The sequence below is a fragment of the Meles meles genome, chromosome 16 (assembly GCF_922984935.1).
Source record: "Meles meles chromosome 16, mMelMel3.1 paternal haplotype, whole genome shotgun sequence".
Lineage (NCBI taxonomy): Eukaryota > Metazoa > Chordata > Mammalia > Carnivora > Mustelidae > Meles > Meles meles.
Window position 1 is genome coordinate 67195748 of NC_060081.1, and position 16732 is coordinate 67212479.

The 16732-nt window shown below is 47.9% G+C and overlaps 1 protein-coding gene across 6 annotated transcripts in view; it reads left to right on the forward strand.

Moving 5' to 3' along the window:
• Positions 1 to 1200: 1200 nt before the first annotated feature.
• Positions 1201 to 16732, forward strand: part of TTPAL (alpha tocopherol transfer protein like) — a 38177-nt gene continuing 22645 nt past the window's right edge. For 2 of the 6 annotated variants that reach the window (XM_045980708.1, XM_045980709.1), the window contains exons 1-2: positions 1201 to 1508; positions 1813 to 1973. The gene's annotated coding sequence lies outside the window, so the exon portion shown is untranslated. The other 4 variants (XM_045980705.1, XM_045980710.1, XM_045980706.1 and 1 more) reach the window with 4 other exon arrangements.

Sequence of the window (16732 nt, forward strand, 5' to 3'; positions counted from 1 at the left end):
ACACAGAGAGGGGCTGAGGTCTCCTGTCACGGGCCAGCTTCATGGATGAGCCATCTTGATCGTGGACCTTCCAGCCACAATCAAGTCTTTGGGTGACCAGGGCTCTGGCAGACACTCGGACTGCAACCTCATGAGAGACGCTAAGTCAGACTATCCAGCTTGCCCCTCCTGAAGTCCTACCATGCAAAAACTGTGAGATAATACATTTTCTTTAAACCATGGTAATTTATTATATAGCCACAGATAAAATACAGTTGCCAGCACAGTATCTGAACATAGTATGTGCTTAAAAAATATTGGCTAATAAATAAGTTTGGTACTTAATACATATTATAGTAGGATACATTATAAAAGTAAACATTTGAAAGATATGAATGTGGGTGCCTGGGTGGCTCAGTGGGTTAAAGCCTCTGCCTTCGGCTCAGGTCATGATCCCAGAGTCCTGGGATCGAGCCCCGCATCCGGCTCTCTGCTCCGCAGGGAGCCTGCTTCCTCCTCTCTCTCTGCCTGCTTCTCTGCCTAGTTGTGATTTCTCTCTGTCAAATAAATAAAAATATAAAAAAAAAGAAAGATGTGAATGTAATATTATATAAATATATGTTAAAATATAAATTAAATATATAGAAGAGCACAGCTGAGACTTTCCTAATCCACTAACACCCCTACAAAAATTCTTCCAACCTTGAGATCCTGTTTTGGGGGTTCTCAATTTGCATTTCTAATACTCTCTAATTGATGAGTCTACAATTCTGAGATTTCAGGTTTTTGTTTCACCAAATCTATGATTCTCCAATTTTGTGATTCTGTGATTCTAATATATTATTATTTATTAAACAATATATATTTTGTTCAATGACTCTTCTCTGCAGGCATAGTGCCAGGAGCTAGGGGTTCAGTAGAGAAAAGATGACCCCCTGTTTCTGCCTTCCTGTGGCTCATTTGGCTGATGGGGACACAGGTAAGTCTATGGGCATATGTGATACATAGCATAGTGAGCAGTCATGTGGGGAGGCACAGGAATTGGGGACAGGGAGTGTAAGTGGAGAAGGAGGCACCATCCCAGCCTCCTTGAGAGGGGTGTGAGCAAAAATTCTTTCCCAGAGGAGACAGGAAAAGAGAGGGAGGATTCCAACCAAAGAAGGTGGCGCTGGTGCACACCACACTTGGTGATCCAAGTGGAGGGAACAGCAAGTGCAAAGGTCCAGGGGTTAGGAAGAGGGAAAGAGTGGATAATATCTGGTAAGATGAGGTCTGTATGAGTTGGTGTAGAGCCGGTGGAGGGGTGCTGGAGAGCAGCAGAGTAGCAAGAGACTATGGCCAGGTGGCAGAGGACCTAGTAAACCATGTTAAGGAGTTTGAACTTTATCCTGAGGGCAAAAGGGGAGCCAGTGAAGGGTTTTAAGGCGAAGAGTGGCATAGTGTGCCTAGAGTTTGGAAAGTTGCCTCAGCTGCTGCGTGCAAGTTTGGGAAGAGGAGAGACCAGAGAGAAGGCTGGAACAAGACCCCAGGTGAGAGAAGAAGAGACCTAAACAGATGGGAGATGGGCCAAAGAGAGCTGTTTTATCCATGGTGTGGTGAAAGCATGGGGAGTGTGGATTATATTGCTAACCTGTGAGTCTGGGTCTCCTGGACCTCATGACTTCTCTGATTCTTGGATTCTATGCTCAATACTCCATAATTCTTCATCCCAAGATGCCTGTTGATATCAGTTGCATTGACAATCCCTGACCTTACACTGCCCTACACCCCACACCCTCTTTTTTGAGCCTGTTTTCCTTGTTTGCAAGTGGGTCACCAACACCTTCCTTGCAGAGCAAGCCAGGGGAGTGAGAGCTGGTGCGTGGTCCCTCCTTGCACGAAGCAGGCATCTGGTCCATGGGAGGCATATTTGCCCTAAGTGCTCGATATACAGGCATTGCCTGGAAGGAAGTGGGTCTTGAGAGAAAAAGAGAGATCAGCATGGAAGAGCAGAGGTAAGGAAAAGCCCTGTTGTTGTCTGTCCCGGTGACCTGGGCTGCTCTGGCTTCTGGGCTTCTGGCTGGGCATCTGGTTCCCAGATTTGGTTGTTTGCTGGTGTACCAGTTGGCTGTAGGACTCCCCACATCTGTCACCTGCTAGCCCTTCCAGCTCCTCCTTCTGGTTCTAAACCCTCCCTGGGGCTGCAGATACCTGCAGGGGGTAGCCAAGCAGGATCTGGTCTTTCCTGGGCAGGTCTGAGCCAGGCCAAGCACCATGCAACTTGCTTCCAACCCAGCCTACCCTCGAGGCCATCCCACAGTACTCCCTTCTTAGGCAACTGTTGCATTGACTCAAGCAAGAGCAGGTCTTTGGAGACAGAAACCTCACTTGTCTCCCCAAAACAAGCACGTGGTCTCTGGAACCGCACCCAAGGCTAATGTGTGTTCCTGTGTTACAATGTGCTTCTTGCCAGTGGTTCAGCTTTCATTCAGTTTAATCCACAAAACATCAGTTGAACAACACAACTCTGGGCAAACCCCACAGGGCTGGCAGGATCCTTGGAGACTCACTCCTTGCTTGGAGGAGGAAATGGGAAGCCACAGAGCGTTTGGTGTAGGGTTGAGCTTAGAGCCCAAAGCCAGAACTCCTGGTCCATCTCTTTGCACACAGTAGGGGTTCCACAAACACCCATGAAATTAAGTCGAATTAGGAGTTTATACATTTCCCAGCTACCATTTGCCTTGACTCTTTCTAAAAGGTGGTAAGAGACTGGAGAGAAAGGTGGCCTCTGGGGAGGTGAGTTGGGTAGCTGGGGTCAGGGGTGGGAGGAAAACCTACTTTTCATTTTATGCCCTTTTGTACCATTTGAGTGTTTTATTTTTACCCAGTGCTCATAGATCAGAGTCAATCAATCAAACAAACAAACATAATTAAATAAACAATTAAGTGAGCCAGGCTCTTTTGTAACTCTGTGCCTTTGTACATGCTGTTCCCTCTGGGGGAAATGCCCTTTCCCGGTCTACCCCACCCGGAAAACTGCACAAGTTACAGGATTGAGCTCAGATGCCCAGTGTCTGGGGCCTGCGGCCAACTCCCTATGACGGTTACCTTCCATTTGCCCACCACCTCCGCATGCCCTCATCTGCCCTGCTCTGTGCCCTGGGAGGCACCCACGCCTCCTGACTCCTCACTGGATCTGGCAGAGGGAGGAGGCAGCGGTAGATTCAAGGGCAGGATGACAAAGAATGAGGTGTTGATGTGACCCGTCACCACCCAATTTTGCCTTCATCTTCACGGGGGCTACATTTCTCCGAGACCTACGCTCTTGCCTTGGCCTTGCTTCTACAGTTCCAGCTCTCCCCGGGAGCACCAACACTGTTCCCTGTCTTGCCCCTTCAGGCTTTGGGGTGATGACAGATCCCCGCTGTTTCTAGTCCCTGGGTGCCTCTATATTCCTTAAAGTTTCCTCGAGCCTGCCCATATACTTCCTTCATTAAATTTGCTTCAGTTAAGTCATTGGTTCCCTACTTGGATTACTTTTGCCCCTCAGGGGAATGCTGGCAATGTCTGGAGATATTTTTGGCTGTCATTGCTGGTGTGGGGGTGCTACCCTTTTTACCCCTAGTGGGGATGGGGGACCAGGAATGCTGCTGTTTATCTTAGAGTGCACAGGACAGCCTCTCATAACCAAAAATTGGCCCCAAATATCAATGTTGCTGAGTTGAAAAACCCTGATTTATACCTCTGAGATGCTAACCGCTCCCTCCTGGGAGCCTGGAAGTTCCCAGCTGGGGGTTCTGGACACGGGCGTCCCTCACTGCACTGTGACCCACTCAACCTATTCTTAATGACAGGGAGATGAAAAGACCCAGTCTTTGTCTTCAAGCCACCCCCTGTACAATGGGGAGAGAACCAGGGGAGCTGGGTCTCTCACCAGACTCAAGTACTTGAGGGCAAGGTCTCTGTGTCATTCACCACATAGCCCCAGGGGTAGGAGACATTTGCTGATTCAATCAAATAATCCTTCCACAATGTCTTAGAACAGGCTACAGCCGACAAGGGTCTAGACTCAGTGACTAAACAAGACCCAGGGAACCTGGGTGTTTTGTGTTTTTTTTCCCCCCCCATAACAGAAATTTCAGGGAAACCACAGTTAGGCAAATACATACAGAATGAATGAAGAATGAATGAATGATAGTCCTGGAGATATGGGTGAGAGGGTAAGATGGAAAGCAAGAAGGCAAGAAGGTGTCTCGTCTCTTAAATGGGTGTCATAGTAGAACCCACCTCCTAGGATTACTGTCAGAATCAAATGAAGGGAAAGCACTTATGTTCCTCAGTGCCTGGTGAGCACAAAAGAAACTGTATCTGTCAGCTGTCTGGAGGAAGCGATGGAGGAGACTCGTCAAGGTGGGGGCTGCTACAAAGAGGGGGCTCCTTTGCATCTCCGGGCATCTGTAAAATGGGCAAAATGTAAGCAAGATTAGTGCTTTGCAGAAACTATATCATAAGGGATGCTTAAAAGGGGCATGTGATTCAAATACTATTTTCAAAACCAAATCTATAATATAATAAATAAATACTAATTAATTAATTAATAATTTAATAAAAGTAAAAGGCCCAGTCTGTTCAATTACAGTGAGATATAACTGTCAGGCAGGGTTAAAGTGACCAATCCATCTTTCTTTTTGCCTGGGACCTTGTCTGTTTTAGCAGTGAAAGTCCTGTGTTCTGAAAATCCCCTCCGTCTCAGGCAGGCTGAGAGGGTGCGTCTCCCTAGCAGGTCAGATGATCAGTCTGCCTACGTGATTTTTAAAATAATAAGTAGCTAACATATATTAAATGGTTATTCTGTTAGTTGCTTTTCTAATGACCTTATAAGTATTATTTTACTTAATCTTTATAAGAACCCAGTGAGATAAATATTATTAGCATCCTCTTTGTACAGTGGCACAAAGAGGTTTTGTAATTGCCTGAGGATACACAGCTCCCAAGTAACGGAGTCATGATTTGATTCCAGGTTGTCTGGGTCCAGTGTACCCACATTTAACCATGACCTCTATGAGACCTATGAATATATTTTATGTTTTTAAAGATCTTATTTATTTTGTGTTCGACACAGAGAGAGCGAGCGTGGAAGAGAGACAGAGAGCCAGCATAAACAGGGGGAGTGGCAGAGGGAGAGGGAGAAGCAGGCTCCCTGCTCAGCAGAGAACCCGATGTGGGGCTCCATCCCAGGATCCTGGATTCATGACCTGAGCCAAAGGCAGATGCTTAACCAATTGAGCCACCCAGGCGCCCCCATATGAATATATTTTAAAAGAAACTTTGAGATGATAAGGGTTTTAGTAATAGTGATAATCATGATGATGGTGGTGTAGAAATATCCTTTTAAAACAAATAATAATAATGATAATACATTTTTTTGAGCCCTCAGATATTCATCCCAAAGTTTAACCCAGTGCAGACAGCTTAGGATTCTAACTTAGGCTGCCGGAGCTATCTAGCATGAAGATCTCAGGGAAAAAGGGCCGCCTCTGCTGGAATGTAGCTGTAGTGAAGACTCAGACATTCACAAGTATTTCACAAGCAGGGTTTTGGGGTGGGGGGGCTGGCTGGCTGCTCGTTCTTTTCGGGGGCCCCTGACACGGTGGTGATGGTGTTCTCTTCGTGAGGATTACCGAGCTGTCCATGTAGGCTTTGTGCATTTTTAAAACACATATTTTAGACATTACATAAAACTTTCAAACTACACATACGCACAGATTGTTACCATTTGGAAATATGGGTGAAGCAGAAGTGCCTTCGGATGTGAAGGAAACCAAATACTGAAACAATTGGATTTGGGGGACTGGCTTCCCTGCAGGAAGCGACCGATGGCTCTTTGATGAAAAGATGCAAATAGAGCGATTGTCAGGTGTGCCCTGATTGGAAGCGGAGGTGTTTAATAAAACAGTTTCCTTTTTCTCGATGCTGTCTTCGTCTAAGAATATCTGCGTTTAGAAGCATGTCCGTTTTGTTCACCTTGTCTCACCTTGAGAACCCAAGTTCTCAGATTTTTGAAGTCATACAAAAAAAATTTCTATACATTCTATTGACCAGGCTTTCCTGGGAAAAGGGTTTCGTGGCTAACATTTAAAATGTGAGAACGTTAAGGCTAAAATTCTGCCTCTGAGAAGCAGGCTCCACACAGTGGGATGGGTTTGGGGGTGATTCACCCGCAGGGATGGGGGGCAGGGGAGTGCCCGCCCTTGGGGGTGGAGGGAGGACCCAGGAGCCACCGCAGCCACCTCTCCAGGGGTGTGTCTCCACTTACAAAGGGCCTTTTCATCTTTAGTCATCTCTTCAGCAAACATGTCCAAGCACCCACTCCGCGCCAGCTTACAGGCTGTAACGTTCATGCAGTCATCACAAAGACGGAACTACCAGCAGCGGCGAGTCCCAGGAGCACAGGCCGGGACCCTCACTGGTCTCCACCCTGCCTCCCAAACCACACAAACCCACCCCTTCTCGCGGCCCTCCTGGGCCACCCTGGCTGGTCCGTACCATCCCCAGCTCTGCAGTTGCCACTTCCTTTGTCTCCTTGTCCCACTCGGATCCCTAAATCCATTCTCCGTGCTGTTTTTATAAAATACAAATCAGAAGGCCTCACCCCTGCTCTACCCCGAACTCGAGAGTTATACCCATGACACAGAGTGGTAGCCCACTTACCACGGGCCTCCAATCACAGCGGCTTGCTCGCCAGTCGTGCGTGTCCTGCCTCAGGGCCTTTGCTCTGGCCCTTCCCTCTGCCTGGACTCCTCTTCTTGCATATTTTCAAACAGCTGCTGTTTCTCTGATTCGGATGTTGCCACAAATATCACTGTTCCCCCTCTCCCCGCCAAGAAACTGGTAATACGGGCCTTTTTGGCTGGATGACGAGTACTGCCTGAATTTTGTACCATGTGTCTATTCAAATAAATTGTTAGTTCAAATAAAAACGTCTCCTTGGAGAGGCCTTTCTGGAAAGCAACCTTCCCTGCTTACTTCCTCTTATGGGCCTATAATTTTCCCTTAAGAAGTATATAATACAGTCTGTAATTGCCGTGGGTTGTTTTGTTTTGTTTTGAATCTCTTTTTTAGTGTATTGTCTACCTCCTCCTCATGAGGACATGGACTTTGCCTTGTCTTACCTACCACCTACTACAGTCCTGGCACATAGTAGGTGCTCAATAAATATATATTGACCCAGTAATGAAAAGAAGTTGGTGGGGGGCAGGAAGGATGCCTGAGCTGATAATGGAGAGTTACCCAAAAAGCAGGGGGTGGGAGGGTTGGGCATAGTTCCCAGCAGGAGGCAAGAGTTGGCAGTTTGAGGGCTCTGAGAAGATCAGGCTGATGGGACCAGGGACAAGAAAACCAGGGTGTGAGGCAGGCAAGAATACACCTGTGTTACAGATGAGAAGTCTGAGGCTCAGAAAGGGCAAGAGACAGACCCAAGTCGCCCAGTAGGCAAGGATTCGAGTTTAGAATCCAGGTCCCAACTCAAGGTTATGTAGAACCTCACAGTTACCGAGCACCTATATGCACTAACTTATGAGATGAGTATGATTATTACATCCTTATTTGATGAAGAAACTGAAACACAGAGAGATTGAATGACTTGCCCTAGGTCACACAGTTTGGAAGTAGCCAAGTCTCAGGTCTTTCCCTGGCTCCCAAGGCTTCCCAGTTCCCACCTCCCAATTCCCCCACAGCCTGGCCTCACCCAGAGTTCCAGCCTGGACATGGAGGGGCTGCAAGTTTGAACACTGACCCTCTCTGGAGTTTGGGGCAAAGCCAGAAGCTTCTCTGAAACTTTCCAGGACTTGGATTCCCCTAACTCCAGACAAAAAAGAGAGCAAAACTAGCCCTATTGCAAGGCTGCTGTGAGGGGAAAAAGTGATAAAAAATAATTATGGGACTCGTAAGTGATAAAAATAATTGTAGGGCTCCTGGCAAACAGCCTGGGCTGTAGAGATACTGACTAACGACAGCAGGAATTTATGGCCCTGTGGGCCCAGTTTTTTAGAGCCTGGGGTGATAGGAGCTGGGGTCATGAGTGGAGTCACAGGCAGAAAACTCCCAGCGGCGCCTTCCTAGCGTACCAGCCTGGACAGGGATTTCGGGGCTCCCAGATGGCCATGCCCTCCCAGCCCAGTGGGCCACCATTCATCATCCCTTTCGTTGGGTCTTGTGTCTCTTGCCGCTTCTAAGAACCTGTAAACTATTCGTGATTTGGTTCATTCACTAATTCTCAGGGCCCCAGGGGAAGGCCGGACGCAGATCTGGGTGGTGGAAGTGTAGAGCAAGACCCAGGCACAACGACCCCCCCTCCCCCCGGAGCCAGCGGACCCTTACTGAGGACCTACCCTGTGCCAGGTGCCTTGCTTTCCTGGTGGACCCCAGACCCTGGGGTAGGAGGATATGATAGCTGGAACCTGAGTCCCCAACTCCAAGGACTGTGGTTTCCCCACCACAAAAAAATGAGTGGGAGTGGTTTGTCCCTAGAAGCGTTCACAGCTAATTCTGAAAGACAGCAAACACCCTCCTTAAAACCCCACGTATTGTTGTTTTTCTAAAAACAAAACCGAGATATCCCAAAAGCTCAAATAACACAGATTCAAAGTTCAAAACACTGAAATTTTACCACCCAGAGACAGACCACCCTCCCTAGAGGTAGCGCTGAAGTGCTGAAGCCAAAATGTCACGAGCTAGTTGTCAGCTCTGCTCTGCCTCAGTTTCTCCAATCAGCAAAATTGTCCAATGGCAGCACCTGGCATCCGCTCATGCGCACTACGCCTGCTTGCCGAAGACCCAACGAGCTATTCCAGGCACCTTTCCGTGTCTGTAAGCTCCTTTAGGGAAGTAAGGTTTTAAGGGCGGAGCAGCTCCCACAGGCAGGACCCCCTCCCCACGGTGGGTCCACACTTGCGCCCTCTAGAGGCTGTTTATCTTCTGCCTGTATCTGCACGGAGAACTCTCCACAGATCCCTAAGGCAATCCCGTGCAGAAGTGTTGAAACTAGGGTCACAGACAGCAAGTCACTTACCAGGGGTCACAAAGCTACGTCTTGAGCCTCCTAACATCTGGAGTCCAGAGGCAGAGCTCAAGACTGAGAAACAAGCCCAGAGAAATTGAAGAGGGTTTGGAGTCAGGTGGTCATGACTTTGAATTCCTGTTCCGCTGCTACTGGCTGTGTCACCTTGGGCCAGTGCCTCAACCTCTCTAAGCATCCGTTTTCTCATCTGTGAAATGGGACTGCTGATACCCATCGCACAGTGTTGCCACAGAGATGGCTCCAGTCTGGCTAATAGCTGCTGTTTTGGGAACAGTAATGCGTGTGGGGCTCCATGTTAAGTACTTTGCAGACAGTATTTCATTCAACTAATAAGCATATATTTCATAACGGCAGGGACTTCGGTTGTTTTGTTCAGTGTATAACTTCAAGGTCTAAAACAGTGCCAGATGTATAGTAGATGCTCAACAAAAATTGTTGAATGAATAAATGAGTCCAATTTCCTCGATATCAGCGACAAAAGGGTTCTGTTACTAGGTATGTGACTTTGAGCAAGTTTCTATGTCTCTGAACTTCCGTTTTCCCCTGGGCCTAATGGGTACAATGACACTGGCAACATTTATTGAGCACCAACTGTGTGCTGTACCCTATTCTAAATGGTTTATAGCTCCCAACTGTAAATCCCCTTTAAACCTTACAAACCCTTTGAGGTACATTATTAGCCCATATTAAGGTTGTCACGGGGAGGCACCGGGAGATTGTCACCAGGTCTCACGAGCAGTAGGAGGTGGAACTGGAATTCAAATCCACTAGGCCTCTGATTCACCTGCAGGGTACACCTGCTTAACACGACTCTCTAGGGCCCAAGACTAACCTTCCTGTCCCCATCAACAGTAGAAGTAGTAAATATATTGAGATATACTTGTAGAGTGGGATACTCATTAGTCATGAAGAAAGAGTGAATTGCCAATAACTCTAACAACAGGAGTGAATCTCACAATTATGTTGAAAGGGGTCAGTTGTGAAAGACGCTGGAGTTGCCAGAAAAAATACGAGATGTTCAGGTGAATTTGAACTTCAGATAAACAGTGTATTTTTTTTAAAGATTTTATTTATTTATTTGACAGACAGAGATCACAAATAGGCAGAGAGGCAGGCAGAGAGAGAGGAGGGGAAGCAGGCTCCCTGCTGAGCAGAGAGCCCGATGCCGGGCTCGATCCCAGGACCCGGGATCATGACCTGAGCCAAAAGCAGAGGCTTTAACCCACTGAGCCACCCAGGTGCCCCAACAGTGCATTTTTTTTTTAGCACAAATATTTCCCAGGTGAAATTCAAATTTGGATGGCATGCTGGCTTTTTATGTGCTAAACCTGGAAACCTAAATATCATATATGTATGACTCCATTTATACGAAGTTCAAAAAGAAGCAAAAGGAATAAATGATGATAGAAGTTAGGAGAGCAGTTGCAGGCAGTGGGGGTGGGAGGAAAGGCGGCAAGAAAAGTCATATATCTTGGTCTGGCTGCGGGGTTACCTGTGTATACACACTTGTAACAATTCACCAAGCTGTACCCTTAATATTTGCCCATTTTAAAAGATTTGTGAGTTGTGACTCCTTAAATGTTTAAAAATTCGAAGGAACAATACACTCTCTAAAATCCTAAGTAAACAGTGTTTGACGGGGTGCTCTAAAGGATAAAACGAGATAAAGGTTGTGGGTCCCTTAGCACATTTGAGGAGCTCATAGTAAGAACTCAATCAATGTAACCACTGCATTCATACTATTATCATCGTCACCCGGTTTTGTGATTTTCTCTATCGCAGGTTGATAGGAGCGCCCTCCAGTGTCTACATTTTGTCATAACACCTCAGTTACCACCCTTTAGCTTGGAGTCTCGCTGCTTGAAAGCGCAGTGCTTTTCCTTTTCTTTCGCTCCAGGACACAGAAGAAAGTGCCCAAATCCACATCGAACTAATGGGTCCTAAGTCCAACTCTAGCCCTGCCCACAGTAGCTCCCTGTGGGCACAGGTCTCTGTGTTTCGCTGTCCCAGCACAATCGCGAACTCCTTGTTCCTAGGAACTCACATGATCTGTTTGAACGTAGCGTCGGACAGACTACAAAATGCTTTCACATCAACAAGAATCGCAGCTAACACCAGGCGAAGAGCTATGTGTCCGTCCCCCCCCCCCCCCCACTCCTTAATCCTTAAAATGACCTGGGAGGTATATCTTGTTTTTAGCCTGCTTTCTACCACCCACCCCTCCCCAAGAGTATGCTTTGGGCATCCTTCCATGTCAATAAATATACTTCCATGGGCGGTAAGTACTTGATTCAAAGGCTGAGAAACTTAAACAGTCAGCAGCCACTGCCCAGGTGAAGATCAGTAATAGTTAACATTTATTGAGTGCTTTATTACACAGCAGGCCCTAGGCTAATTGGTTAACTCGAACTATCTCTCATTTGATCCTGGAGGCAATCTCGAGGTGGCTTCTATTATTATTTAGATGAGGAATTCTGAAGCTCCAAGAAGTAAAGGAGCCATGGGAGGTCAGACAGACGGACAGCGGGGGTAAATGGCACAGCTGGGATTTAAATCCAGGTGGGTCTGATATTGGTCCTGGGCTCTCCACTGGCACGTTTGAAGGACAATATGGGGGAGACTGCAAGGGAAGTTTCCCAAGTGGAGCAAGGAGCCACTGACAAAAATCCCAAAGGCAGGTAGAAGGACATTGCAGACCCAAGACCATGGGAGCGGCAATTTCTGAAAAGCCGTAGTTTACCATGGAGGGCATGGAAGTCTTCCTGGAAGTGGTGCCGTTTGGGCTGACTATGTATCTCCAGCCCAGAAAGGGGGGCTTTTAATAATTCACCAGCTTCCGAGTGGTTTCACATCAGACTTACGTGGCTTCAAAGACTAATTGCGCCACTCTCTAGTTTAAAAACAAACAAACAAAACCCAGCATTATTGAGACATAATTGATGTACAATGAACAATTCCTACTTAAACTGTGTCATTTTATTTGTTTTGACCTATGTGCATACCCATGAACCCAACACCACAATCAGGAGGATGAACGTCTCCATCACCCCCTGAAGTTTCCTGGTAGCCTGGTGTAAGCCATCTCCTCCTTATCATACCCATTCCCATCCCCACACCACCACAGTCGCCGTGGAATACTTTTCTCTTCACTATAGATTACATTAACCTTTCTGGAACTTTAGAAATTTCTGGAACTTTAGAAATGGAATCGTACAAGACGGACCCTTTTTGTTTGGCTTCACCATTGGGGATAATTACTCTGAGATTTACCCAGGTTGTTGCACGTATCAATAGTTTGTTCCTTTTTATTGCTCTTTTTACTTATTATATGTATATCGGTTCATTTCTCACACTCCCCTGGGGATGGACATTGTTTTCCCCAGCTGGGGATCATCATAAATACAGCTGCTAAGATCATTCTTGCGCACGTCCCCGAGTGGACAGACACTCTCGTTACCGGAGGGCAAGTGCCGAGGAGTGGCTCTGCTGAGTCATGTAAGTGTATGTTTAACTCTTTCAAAAGCGACTGCAAACCATTCTCCAAACTAGTTGTGCCATCTTGCATCCCCACCAGCAGTGTACAAAGAGCCCCAGTTGCCAGGACGAGTCTTTTTCATGTTGGCCATTCCAGGTGGACGCACCAGCGTCTCTTCTCCTGTGGCCCCCACCGGCGGTCCTTTAGCCCTTCTGGATCCCCGTTTTCTCCTGTATAGAGCAGAAGTGACCATAACAGCTTTGAAGGGTAGTGAAGACATAGGGAGCTAGCACACAGGCAACATACAGTATCGGGACAAGCAGATCGCGGGTGTTTCTAAGAGATGAGGGTTCATTCTAACCCATGGTCCGGGGCCTTACCCCAGGACACACCTTCAAAGCAGAGGGTAACAGCTGCCTCCTTCAGTGTGGAGTCAGGACTCCTAGCCCAGAGGAATAGGAGAGGCAGTGACTGTTACAGGCACAGAGTAGTGGGAGGTGGGGGATGGGGTGGGGGGTGAATAGCCCATCCTTATAAAGCCTTGAGGGGAGTGGTTGGGTTTTTTTTTTTTTTTTTTTTCTGTATTTTCCACATGGGAAAACTGAGGTGTGGAAAACAGCTATTGGCCACTGTAACTCAGCAATTAAGGGATTGAGCTGGGATTCGAACCTAGGTCTGACTGTCTGATTTGGGATCTGGGAAAATTGCTAATGGGGTAGCTGGCTCAGGGCTAGCAACATGGCCCCGTCGCAGAATGCCTCCCGAGGCTCAGGGTGGTCTTCAGTCGGGTTCCCTGGAAACAGAGCCTGAGGCAGGGATTAGGTATATGTGATTTATTGAGGTTGGTACCCATAAGGGAGGGAGGAAAGTAGGATGGGATGGAACCAAGCAGAGATTTGTTCTCCGGTAAAGTCTGGCAAGGGGCTGGCCTTTTGTACCTCTTATGGGTCATTGGCTGTGAACTACCTGTGGGTGAGGAGGGTAACCTCTTGGGTGAGGTGACATCTGAGGTCACGGTTCTCAGGAGAAGGAGACGGAATGAGACATCAGATGCCAACCACTGGAGCATCTGGGGGGCGCTGGGGGCGGTGCTGGCCCCATAAAGGAAGGACTCAAGAGGTCCCCAGAGGCACCCGCACTTCTTGCCTGCCTCATGAAGCCAGCTGTAGGGCATTCAGGAACATCCACCTCCAGGCTTGTTTCGGAGAATCGTCGGTCCTGCTGCAACCAGCATGTGGAACAGACCAGACTTATGACGTAATCTAAACACACCTTTATTTTTGTCTCCCAGTGTCCCTTTCAAAATTTATTCAGTGGAGAGACATTTTCTCTGCCAACTAGGTGAAAACTCATCCCAGTTACTTTTCTGCTCATTCTCCAGAAACAGACAATTCTATAATCACTTTAGGTCACACACACACTGTTGATTTAGAAATTAGAATGTCCAGTAACGCTACTGATCACGACTCCCAGCTTGATTTGGGTTTAAAGCTTCTCCCCTGGGCCAGCTTGGTCCTGCTTCAGGCTGGCAGCCTGCTGCGGTGGCAGAAAGTGGAGTGGGAGGCTCCTCTCTTTCTCCTCCCCCTCCCCACAGGTGGTGCTTCGAGGGCTGGGTAGAGATGGAGAGGGGAGAAGAAGGGTTTCCCTTGACCTGCCACCATCTTGGATGGCTTTGAGCTCTCTGTCCCCAGTGACCAAGAAGTAAGCTTGGACCCCTTGTAGGGACTCTCTGCTCATGCTGGTCGGTGGGAAACACTGCAGCAGCCTTTGCCTTGGAGCATGTGGGCGTGTGAGCTGACCTCCGCACACCCGCATGCTCTAGCTCCTTCACCAGCACAGCGGGACAGCCCATTTCTCCCAACCTCCAGACATCCCTGCCCACATTAAGCTCTTCAAATTCTGCCCCACCTGCCAAGAGCCCCCATCATTCCATTCCACCCTTCCAAGAAGATGGCCACCGAAGGATCGTTGTCCTCTCTCCTTACCATAGGAGAACTGTGGGTGAATGTAGGGGTTATAATACATATCGGGGTTTTACGTGGTCATGGCCAAGTTTTAGCACTTGTGGGCTTTGGACGACGTCCTTGAAAAGTTATCGCTGGCTGACACAGCCAAGCTGTAGAACAACACTGTACAAGTCCTGTCTGCCTCCCCGAGCCTCCATTTTCTCATATCTTCATGAGGGGGACAATACCTACACGGTGGGGTCACTGTGAGGGCTGAGTGACATACATAGGATGTTGCCAGATCTGGTTCTCTAGGATCCCGCAACCAAAGACCTGAAATCCCATCTCTGCGTGACCGCTGATGACAAGTGATTTTCCTCTCCTGGTCTCGGTTTTCCCACCGGTCCAATGGTACTGGTAAGAGCCCCCACCTGATAGCACCTCCACAAGGCTGGCGGCATGAATATGTATGAGGCTTGTAGCACAGCGCCTCACAGTGGTAAGGACTCAGTACTGCTGGATGTTACTCATACAGTGGAGGGTGGTCTGGGTGGGCTTTTATGCTGGCATTACTGGGGCTGGGGGTGTGGAATCTCCACCCCTCCTGGTCCCCTACTACTCCAGGCCCTGTTTTGGAAATGCTTCAGCCCAGCTGGGCTCTAGGGCCCTTGGGAACAGAGAGGACAGCCTGTACCTCCGAACAGTCATGCTGACTCAGATTTAAAAATCAATGTGTGACCAGAACAACACAGCCAGGCTCTCACCTCTTGTGGGAAGTTCACACAGCCAGCCCCACTCACGTCTTTATCTCTAGCTCAGAGAAGTGGCAGCCCAATTCTGGGCCCTGATTCCAAGGCTTATGAGCGAAAAGTCTGGCACAGAGAGTAATAGAAGCCTCTGGCTCCTTGAGGCACGTCAGGCCCATGGGTCACAAGCTTCGCATGATCCCCTGGTTGGGGTCAGGCATGTCTGGTGCTTGCCAAGCCCTTGACTTCTCCCAGCCCTCGTCTGGACACTTCTCAAGCCAAGTCAGGCTCTGGATGGCTGGTTGGGCAACCCGTGACCTCAGACTGGGTCAGATCCATCAGATGAGCATCTGTTGAAGAGTATGGAACGTTTTGTTCTTTAGAATCCCAAGGGCCAAAGAGTATGAACCTTCCCCATCCACAATTACCATGCCCCACCCCCAACCGCCATGTACTTTGGGCAAGTTCCTTTGCCTCCCTGAGTCTGGTTTTCCCATCCATCAAATGCAAACCAGCCAGCACCTTCACCCACCAGGGCTGTTCTGAGACTCAGGCAGTGAGTCTCAAGAGATGGCACCCACATCCGCAGGCGCTTGGTAGGGGGACGTTATGCCTGCAAACATTCACTGGACACCAAATGAAAACCAGTGAGTTATGTATGCTGTGCGTGTGAGCAGACTGCCTGGGTTCAAAACCAGGCTGCTTTACCGCCTTCTGTGTGGCCACAGGTGACCTCTCCGACTCTCAGTTTTCTTCTCTTTAAATGGGAGTAATAATAATAGAATTGTGAGGATGCTTAGATTAGATGTACTGGGAACGGTGCCCGGCACATAATAGTCACTTAATGAGTACTACCTGTTTTTGATTAATCCCACAAGTTAGTGATGTTAGCAATGGTGCTAAAATCACACAGGCAAGGCTATTTGATAGGACTAACGGGAAAGAGGAAACATATTTATTGAGTACCTACTATGTGCCAGAAGCCGGATATTCGAACATGTGTACATACACACACACATGCACTGTGAAGCAGGTAGTTCTGTTTTCATCTTTTAAAAACTATATTATGGGGGTGCCTGGGTGGCTCAGTCATTAAGCGTCTCCCTTTAGCTCAGGTCATGATCCGAGGGCCCTGGGATTGAGCCCCACAACAGGCTCCCTACTCCGCTGGGAGTCTGCTTCTCCCTCTCCCGCTCCCCCTGCTTCTATTCCCTCTCTCACTGTCTCTCTCTCTCTCTCTGTCAAATTTTAAAAAATATATTAAAAAAACACTTTATATTATAAAATAAATGACAGATGTGGAAAATCATACAAATTAAATTTGTAGCGTAGTGATTATTTGGGGGGCAAACATCCCAGTAACCACCACCCAGGTCAAGAAACAAAACTTTGCCAGTGACCCCTGGAGCCCCTCCATGCACCTCATCTCAATCATAGCCCCTCCCCACAAAAGTAATTCCTAGCCTGACTTCTATAGTAATTATTTCCTTGCTAATCATTTGAGTGTGTGTCCCTAGACATTATAGTT